This window comes from Neovison vison, unplaced genomic scaffold, assembly GCF_020171115.1.
Source record: "Neovison vison isolate M4711 unplaced genomic scaffold, ASM_NN_V1 Scaffold_002, whole genome shotgun sequence".
NCBI lineage: Eukaryota > Metazoa > Chordata > Mammalia > Carnivora > Mustelidae > Neogale > Neogale vison.
The window spans coordinates 4,153-13,216 of NW_025334806.1; the positions used below are offsets into that span (position 1 = coordinate 4,153).

At 53.1% G+C, this 9,064-nt stretch overlaps 1 long non-coding RNA gene across 3 annotated transcripts; it reads left to right on the forward strand.

Moving 5' to 3' along the window:
* Window positions 1-1,243: 1,243 nt before the first annotated feature.
* On the forward strand, window positions 1,244-8,819 carry LOC122897892. 3 transcript variants are annotated; one of them, XR_006382708.1, is made up of 7 exons: window positions 1,244-1,357; window positions 2,277-2,433; window positions 3,678-4,015; window positions 5,682-5,815; window positions 6,036-6,233; window positions 6,367-6,520; window positions 7,763-8,819. It is a non-coding gene; the product is annotated as an uncharacterized LOC122897892 (long non-coding RNA). The 3 variants fall into 3 exon arrangements; XR_006382707.1 differs by lacking the exons at window positions 5,682-5,815; window positions 6,036-6,233; window positions 6,367-6,520; window positions 7,763-8,819 and adding an exon at window positions 4,551-4,732; XR_006382709.1 differs by lacking the exons at window positions 5,682-5,815; window positions 6,036-6,233; window positions 6,367-6,520; window positions 7,763-8,819 and adding an exon at window positions 4,551-4,732 and having other exon boundaries at window positions 2,313-2,433.
* The last annotated feature ends 245 nt before the right edge of the window (window positions 8,820-9,064 follow it).

The following is a 9,064-nucleotide window of genomic DNA, read 5'->3' on the forward strand; positions in this document are numbered from 1 at the left end:
ACGACTGTGCGCCAGAGTGACACCGCGCTTTGAAGATCCCAAGTCACTCTGTGTGTCTACCTTATCTCCTAATGTTCTTTTTCAAAATGTCAAATGTTCACGGTTTTGCTTTCAGCTTAAGAAACCTATTCTTTTATGACTTAACAAAAACGGGGATCCTGACCTGTGACCGGATCCTAGGACCCCGGGATCATGACATGAGCCAAAGACAGACGCTTAACAGACTGAGCCACCCAGATGCCACAGCAGGGGTGACGTTCCTAGGACAGTCGACACTGATGGCCTTGGAAGCTGTGGTCTGTAATGCTGGAAGGTGTACACAAGGGCCAAACCTCTATGTATACCCTATGCAGAGAACACATCAACTTGTTTCAGTGTTCCAAATGGATCAGACAGACGAGCGCACAATCCTCGGATGGGAAACGAGGTGAATAGCACAAAAGTACACGATGAAGATATGGTTAAAAAAAAAAAAAAAAAAGTAAGTTCGCTTTTCCCAGCTAAGTCTCATTTCTCTTGGTTTATTTTTTATTTTCTAATTTTTAAAAATCATTTCCTTTTCTGTTGTCTGCAAAGGCACGCTATGGCTAACCTGATTTCTCTCGGGCCTTATGTATGTTGGCCTGCTTAGGAGCATGCTATTTATTCTCTGACTTGCTCCCCCCTCCAACCCCGCCGAATCACTCTGCCTTGGAGACCATTTGAAATGGGAATGAATGCCATCTTATTCTTAAATTGAAAACCCAGCAGCTGATGGTTCTACCCTAAGCTATAGAAGTAGCTCCTCTTGATCATCCTTTAAGCGGTTTTTAACTGGAATGTCCATGGTCAACTCCCTTGTTCATTTCTTCAGGAGCCCCTTCAAATCTTCATTGGCTGGGTCATTGCACAGGCTGTCAGGGAACCGGAGTTTACTTGGGAAGAAACTGTGCCTGGTCCCTGTGCTAAGGAGGGCTTGTTGGCCAGGGGATCTGATCTGTGGGAGCAGAGCGGGAAGGGAACTTGGACTGAGGCCATCTGAGGCCCTCCAAAGTTACCGGATGCCAAGACAACACTTCCTATGGAATCTTCATCTCAGGCTTTCCATCAGAACGGACTCTGATATGCGGACATCCATTTCCTGCTGAGACGCTTAAGGCGTACGACAGGGGCTTCTCTAGGATGTGAAGCTGTCATGTGACCAGGAGGGAGACGGGGGTCATCAAATCCAAAATGTAATTAACTTCCATTGATGTTCACGCAGTTGATCCCAAGGGAATCGCTGGCTGGTCAAGGGCTAGAAGGAAGAGCTGACGTCCTCCAGCACCATGGAATCTGGCAATGCACTGTGGACAGAAGCCCCCACCTCCACCTGCAGGTAGGATATGCAGACTTTGGCTTCAGCCTGTAGCAGGAAGGCCTTGGGAACTGTATTAAGCTGGTGGCGGTGGGGAAGGGGGGGGTTTCCCATGACCCAGAGAAGAACAGACAGCTGGAGAGGAAGGCTCAGAGTCTGTGAGAGATTCTGTTTCCAGGAGAGCCCAGTGCATGGCCAGCAACTGCTGCTCTCATGGTCTCTAACCAGGGCCGAGGAGGGCCGTTTCTTGCATTGGGAGCCCACGGACGACTGACAGATAGCGTGGGTGGTCCAGGGACTCCGGGAAGCAGGAGAGGAGGCTGCTACAGCCTTTTGACCGGGGCACGAACAGGTGGTTTTTTCCTCAAGCTTTTGTTTTTGTAGTTGAGAGAGCGCTCTGGCTGGAAAAGGGGGTGAAAGGGAGAGGGAGAAGCAGGCTCCCCGCCGAGCAGGGAACCCCCCTGCCAGGCTCCATCTCAGGATCCCGAGATCAGGACCTGAGACAAAGGCAGACGCTTCACCAACTGAGCCACCCAGTCACCCTCAACAGGTCAATTTTGCTGGCCCAGATCCTAGAGCCTTCTGTTGAGGGGAGACCCTCCCCCCTCAGCGTGGGCTCGTTAACGAGGAACAGCTGAAATGGGTTTCTGTAAAATTTATAAACAAGGTACATGTTGCCTCCAGTACCCAAAGAGTACTGAAAGATGTTGGACTTGCATGTCCTTTTTTCTTCTTAAGGATTTTATTTAGTGACTTGATAGAACACGAGAGAGAGAGAAAGACACAGAGAGAGAGTACAAAGGGCTGGTAGGGGCAGAGGGAGCGGGAGAAGCAGACTTCCTGCTGACCAGGGAGCCTGATGCAAGGCTTGTTGCCAGGACCCTGAGATCAGGATCTGGGCCCAAGGCAGACCCTGGACTGACAGAGACACACTTTGTAGGTCCTTAACAAGCGCGTCAAACAAATATCCTCACAGTAGGATCTCCTGAATGTGATGTCCCATCTGTATTCCTGAAGACAGATGAAGGCGATAAGATCCTGCCCACAAAGTTTGCCTGTGAGAGCAGAGCGGTTTGGGTGCCCCGCGCATTAACAAGGTAAACCCTGTCTCCTTCAAGGTCAAGGCACATGCCACTGAGAGGCACCGAACAGACCATACTGGCCAAATGTATTACAGCAAACTATTCACCATCTTTCAATTTGTGGGGCTCCCTCATGGCTTTTTAAATGACTTAATTCCAAAGAGAAAGCAAGAGAAAAAGCTAGCAAAGGAGCGGGGGCACGGGGTGGTGGCAGGCACAGAGAGGCAGAGGCAGAGGCAATCCCAAGCGGACTCCACCCTGAGCACATAGCCCGACCTGCGACCCTATCCCATGACCCTGAGATCCTGACCTGAGCCAAAAGCTCAACCCACTGAGCCCCCCAGGTGTCTCCGGTGTTTTCAGGGTACAGGGCTTTATTTTATCAGGTATGGGAAGACAAGCAGATCTACAAGGAACTCTCACAACGCAAGAAGCGTTCATCGACTCCCTGATCCCGAGAAAGGAGGTCCCGAGAGCCATGGAGGGCCACCCAGGGAAGCACCAGGGGCGGTCAGGAGAAAGAGGGACTGAAGGGACAGGCAACACGGGCAAGACCCTTTACTGTGGTTTCCGTGGCAAGGGGCAGGTGAATCCGGGTCAGCACATTTAAGACTGCCCAGTCGGTGTCACGTCCGTGGGTTCCGGGACACGGTGGTGTCTGTCTGGAGTAGTCTGTCCCTGCCCCTGGGGTGATCAGGGCAGGGGAGAGTGGCCCAGAGTAAGAGTTTCTTACAAGAGGTGGCTGGGGGTAAAGGCTCCAAATTGGTTGCTTTACATGTGAAAGCTCTGCCTGTAGGCAAGCTGCTGACCATCTCTAGGAATTCGGTAAGTCTGCCAGGCAAAGTCCCTCCACCAAAGTCAGCAAGGCCCGAGATGTCAAAGCAGGAAATACAGAAGGTAGAATCTATGGTTATTGTACTCGCTACAAACAGAACGTGAATGAAGTCCCTGAAGGTTAGCCAACCGGTGCATCTTAGCAACATCACACTTCATTCAGAACCTATGTCGTAGAGGCACAGAAGGCCATCGGCCTCCTTTGAATTTTGCCAATTAAATTATTTTAGTGAATTTACGATTTCCTTTTTATTTTTTATGTGTGAGAGATTTGATGGATTCATTTAAGAGGGCGAGAGAGCGAGAGAGCGAGCAAGCAAGTGGGACAGAGCAGGGCCCAGCGGGAGGAGCAGCAGGGAGAGTCAGAGGGAGAAGCAGACTGACTCCTTGCCCAGCAGGGAGCTTGACATGGGGCTCTATTCCAGGATCCCGGGATCAAGACCTGAACTGAAGTCAGATGATTAACCACGTGAGCCACCCCGGTGCCCTTGTCAATGCTGGATTTACAACTGGCTCAAATTCTGAACCCATGTTGAATTAGTCGTGCCCCCCCCCCCACCCCGTATTCAGTTTTCTCTCCTCCACTCCTCCTTTGCTTGGGTTTGTGTCTTCCTGGATATACTTGTGGGCTGGGGGAGTGTCTTTTGCCCTGCTCCTCGTTCTCGGTTTTTTCTTCCAGAGAGTCTCAAATCCGCATCATCAGCCCTGGGGCTTCTGTCGCGGCGATGGTCGTATGGTTTCCAGTCTCCTGGCGTAAGTCCAGGTGGGAACTGATCCCCTCACTGTGCCATTCCCACATTTCCCTGCGTCGGGGCCTCCCTCCTTTGCACCCACAACACAGAGGGTCACCCCCAGGGCTGTGCTTGGGGTGTGCTTTCCCCCAGAGGATCTGGACGTCAGCATCAAGCACTGGCCCAACCCCCAGTCCCTGGAACTGAAGCACACCAGTCAGCATGTCCTGCGGTTGCCAACCTCAGGGGGGAGCCCTGGAGACCAAGACAGGCCACATGCAGGTCACATGGCGGAAGACCCAGATACAGTCCATTCTCATCCATTCTCACCTTGCTGGCAAGGAGGGGACATTCGTTTGGAAATGGATGGCGACCTCCACGTGAGGTAACAGAACACGGGCCAACACGCAAGCTGGCCAGCGATGGCCAGTTCCCTCCCAGATCGTGCCTGTCACCTCCGAAGCCAGTTAGTTAGCGAAGGAGCAGGTCAAGCTGACCCCCGTGTCCTCATTTAACATAGGGACACCGTGTGTGTGATGCCGCCTGTTTGAATCACCATCTCCTCAGGTCCCCGATGAGAGAGAGAGACTCCTGCTCCAGACTTGTGGGACGCCCTGACACCCGACACGTGTGATTGACAACAGTTTCCTAGTCACAGACCCTCGCGCTTCAGGGGAGGAGGATACCACACACCGTGCAGGACTGCACAGACATCGCGCGTGAGAACAGAGAGAACCAGCAGGGCCTCGGAAGGCAAGACTTGCTTCTAGAAACCAGAGGGTGTGGCAAGTCCTGGTGCCCACGGGAGGGTGTGAGTGGCTGGCCTGGGGAATTCAGTGGGCTTCTAGGGAACTGAATGCTGCTCCCCAAAACCCAATAGGCACTAGGGCTAGTCCCTAGGAGGAGAAGGGTGTTTGGTGAAGAGACCTCCCCCGTGAGGGAAGAGGGAGAGGAGAACGTGCATGACGCCATTCGGGTCCCTCCTTGATCTTCCGGGTGTCACACGACAGCCCTTGACACGGAATCTTAATTGCAGGCCTGATGCCCCAAGAGGGTACGACAAATTCTTCTAGAACTAATAAGGCAACTTCACAGAGAAACAGTATACGGGATAAACACATAAAGGTACGCGGAATTCCTCTATGCCAGCAACGAATATGGAGGCTCCACAATCAAACACACCTTCACAAAGAAACTACTTCGTACAAAGAAACTACTTCGGGATAAATCTAACAGTGCCTGTCCAGGCATCCCACGCCGAAAGCTCTTTAGCACTGATAAAGGAAGTCCAAGATATAAATCAATGGAGAGATACACCATGTTCGGGCCTGGAAGACTAAGCATCGCCACGATGTCGATTCTCCCCAGACTGAGAGAGAGATTTAACGCCATTTCTATCAAAATCCTGTCAGCTTCGTTTGTTTTCATAGAGACAGACCAAAATATTCTAAAATGTATGTGGAAGGACAAAGGAATTAGAGTAGTTTCGAAACCGGTTTTGAAAAGAATAGTAATTTGGGAACACAAGTGTTTAGAGTTTCCGAACTTAGTAGTAGTTGTAATACGGAAGCCCGTGTTGGTATTTGCAGAAGGACAGTCCCACACAACAGAACAGAACAGAACAAAGAATCCAGAAAGAGTCCCCACAAATATGCCCACCTGAGTTTTGAAAAGGGTGCTAACGCAATTCCATTCCAGACAGCTCGGTTTTGTACCGACTACGGCCACCTAAAGCTTGCGATGAACTCAGACAGGCCACCCTCAGAAAACAGCAGCAGCAGCAGCAGCAGCAGCAGAGGAGGAGGATGGTGGTGTGACCGAGGTCCTACCAGGTGGGAATGGGAGAGAGACTGTGTGCCCAGGGTTGTGTGGGCGGGGCCCCAAGACCCATCCAGCGATGCCTTCCGAAGGCCAAGGCCGAGGGAGCAGGGCAATTGTCCATTCAGCGTGTGGGCCCAGCACCCATGAGCGGGAAGGTGGTTAGGACAGCTGACGGGCGGGGCACTGAGACACTTCAGCTGAGTCTGAGCAAAAGCACCTCCCGTCTTCCAGGCTTCTGTGAGGCTTGCTTCTTGTCTGGCGTCTCAAGACCCCACAGCCTTGTCCCGGTGGGCGCAGCACCTCACAACCTCCAGACCCATGGCCACTGGTCGGAGGACACCCCTTTGCAGCTCCTGAACGTCGTCCTCAAGGTCGGCGCGGAGGACGAAGAAGTGAGCAGCCCTTGGGAAGATGCTTCTCTGCACGGAGGTACCTGTACGGCATGACGTCAGGGCCCCGTGTCTCCGGGGGGCTGGGGCCTCGCTGGGAGGCGGGCCTGTGTCCCAGAGTACACCGGTTTGCCAAAAGGTAGCCGTCAGCTTGTGTGCCCCTCCTTTCGCAGCTCAGAAGAGCCCAGAACGGGGCTTCACTGACGGAGCTGCTAACTCTGTGGGGGGCCTGGAGACAGCGAGAGTGGAAATGCGGCCGAACCAGGCAGATGAGGTTTCAGCCTTGTTGGGGCTCAAGTCCTGCTAGAAGAGACCGACTTGAAGCCAGTAAGTGGAATGTTGATGAGGGAGGAGTTCCGTTCTCCTTCTTGAGTAGCTTCCGTTCCACTGTGGGTTGTCAGGATCCCCGCTGTGCACCTGAGATCAGGCCAGTCAGGGGGGGTGTGTGTGTGTGTGTGTGTGTGTGTGTGTGTGTGTGTCAGTGTGAGTGTGTGTGTGTAGGGGGAATGGCCTTCCTTTTGGGTGGGTCGTGGCTATCAGTGATTAGAACACATGATGAACAGGACTGACGGGATGCGTGAGGGACTCACCACCTGGCTGGCAAAGACAGGAAGGAAATAACGACCCGTGAGATTCGTCATTACTGTTCTGCATGGAGTGCTGAGAAGTACAGGGTGCATTAGAGTTTGTAATTTCCCGAGGAATGTTTAAGCTGAGACCAGGAGGCTAAGAAATCAAGGCGGATGTGGGAAGGTGTTCAGTTAGGGCCGGGAAGGATGTGTACTGTTGAAGGAACTGAGAGAATGTCCTTGAAGCTGGGGCCACGTGGGGACCGTGGGGTGGGGAAAACCAACGTCTGGGGTGACGACTTGTCGCTTTTGTAGGGTCTTGGAAATGAATCATAGTGATTTCAAACATGGGGTCCAGACCCCGAGCAGATCCTACCTCTGCCTCTTATGAGCCGTGCTGCTAAAGCATTGTACGTATCCGTTCCCTGATGGGACAAATGGGGATGACGAGAATCCCACTTCATAGATGACTGTAAAGAGCAAGTGACATTGAACATTAACAAAACACTTAGCTGTGTATTTCTTCACTTCTTGAACTAACCACCACTGACACCTCCTGCATGTCCGACATGGCGCTAAGTGTTGAAGACGTGGTGGCAGTCCGTGGTGACGTTTGTGAACATCAATGGACTCCACGCAACTTCATTTCTTCTCCAGATTTCAGATGCTGTTGACCACATGTGTCACACTGTTGAATTAGAAAGAAATTTTTCTCAAATGGACAGTTATTTGTCCAGAGAGTCTGCAGCGCCACTGAAATGACGAGAGGGAAAGAAAATGCTTTTCAGTACCGTGTCCCACTGAGGTGTGCCTACAATGTCCTGATAAATTGAGTTACTTAGTATTTGTGGGTAACCGTTTGTGGGAACTTGCTTCAAGTCAATGGACTCTAGAGTAACTGAGACACAGAATACGGACAGAGAAGTAGTATGGCTAGGGCTTGGCTTTTCTGGACTCTCTCTGGGACAGGTGTTTTGTTCTGTTTTGTTTTTGTTTTCAGGTAGGAAACATCTTTATCATTGGCCTTGATTCATTCATCACATAGTGTCCAACGTGGATTCGGTATGCTGACAACCTGCCTGGCGCATTACTCCGCTGGCCGCTCCGGTCCAGACGTCAGGCCGTCCCCCGAGGGAAGCCGACCCCACCGGCCCCGAAAGTTCATGCTTGGGGTGCTGAGCGCCAGGCTGTCCCAGGAATGGGCCCCTTGGTCCCTGGCCCTCTATTCCGGCCAGCAGTTCTGGGGAGGCCAAGGCTGGAGCCCGACACTCTCCGTGGTTTCGTGATCGTTTAAGAAAACAGAAGGGACAAACGTTTCACCGTCTTTAAAAACACAGGAGTCTGAGGAGAGAAGCCAAGGTCCGCCGCTTGGCAGCTCCGCGGGAGGACGAAGCATCCGTGTCCCTTGCTGACCCACGCTGCGCCGCCTCCTCATGCCCACGCGGAAGCACGTTTTCAGGCGGCAGTATTGGCACAGGTGGTGCTGGTCGATCTGGCAGCGGCGGTCGGAGCGGCCGGTGTAGCTGTGGTTGCTGTGGATGCCTCCGCTGGAAGCAGCTCTCGCAGCCCTGGCAGGGGAAGACGCTGTAGTGCTTGCCGCTCGACATGTCCCCACACACCACGCAGTCCACCTGCAGCTCCGGCTTCGCCAGGCTCGGAGTCGCTGGCGGCGCCCGCGGGGGAGGCCCAGGAAGCTGCTGGAGGCCTGCAAGGCCCCGCGGCCAGCACTTCCCGAGCTGCCGCCCCCTCTGTGGCCGCACCTTCCCTGCCTGGGCCTCAGGCGGGGCCCCAGCCTCGCTGGCCTTTGCCGGGCCTTTGCCGCCGCCGCCCACCCTGGGAGCCGGCCTCGAGCTGCAGCCGGTTTTCTCTGGGAATAGTTTTTCTCCGTTCTCTGCTCTCCTCGGTCTCAGTTTCCAACGCCTTCCTGCGTCTGCAGCCCAAACGTTGTAGGGGAAGTTTGGGTTTGGAATGGCAGGCTAAATAGCTGTACCCAACCCAGTGCAAACCAGCAAAGCATGAAGGACTTTGGGGTTTTTTTGTCTTTTTTTTTTTTTTTTTTAAAGATTTTGTTCACTGGACAGTGAGAGATCACAAGTAGGCAGAGAGGCAGGCAGAGAGAGGGGGAAGCAGGCTCCTTGCTGAGCAGAGAGTCCGATGCAGAGCTGGATGCCAGGACCCTGAGATAGTGACCTGAGCCGAAAGCAGAGGCCTTAACCCACTCAGCCACCGAGGCGCCCCCTGTGGCCACTTTTTAAAGAAAAGACAGATGCTTCTGTCCAACTCTAGACTCAGGGAGTCAGAG